This window comes from Engraulis encrasicolus, chromosome 16 (assembly GCF_034702125.1).
Source record: "Engraulis encrasicolus isolate BLACKSEA-1 chromosome 16, IST_EnEncr_1.0, whole genome shotgun sequence".
Taxonomy (NCBI): Eukaryota; Metazoa; Chordata; class Actinopteri; order Clupeiformes; family Engraulidae; genus Engraulis; species Engraulis encrasicolus.
This window is the reverse complement of record NC_085872.1, coordinates 54,186,769-54,187,307: the sequence shown is the minus strand read 5'-3', so window position 1 is coordinate 54,187,307 and position 539 is coordinate 54,186,769.

The following is a 539-nucleotide window of genomic DNA, read 5'->3' as shown; positions in this document are numbered from 1 at the left end:
TATCGCTATGTCGAATGTGCCGTAGCCACTATATCCAAGCTATCGCTATGTCGAATGTGCCGTAGCCACTACATCCAATATTAAGGCTTTGAAGGCATTTTTCTCAGTTTCGATGTTGGCATAGTTACTGCATTGTGCCTTTTGTAGGGCAGTAAAATCTTGACAGTATACCTCGTCAAAAACAAACAAACAAAACAAGAGCAAAAACTCATTTGCTACAGATTTCAACACAACCCAGGGGTGTGTTTCTTGAAAGAATAAGTGTTAACTAGTTAGCAACTTTGAATGCGTTGATTTTTTTTAAAGCGTCGTTGCTAACTAAGTTAGCGACTTTGTAGGTTGCAATGCAAGTTGCTAACTGCTTGGCCATGACGGTGTTGAGTGTGTATAGTACTCAATTAAGACATTCTTCATGACAGCATTATCTTTCGAAAAACACTAACGTAACAGTATATCAAGCAAGTTGCATGTGCATTCTATAAATAAGTCTTAAATAGCTAATAAAAAAAGAATATCTAACTTATAACATTGACCCTCTT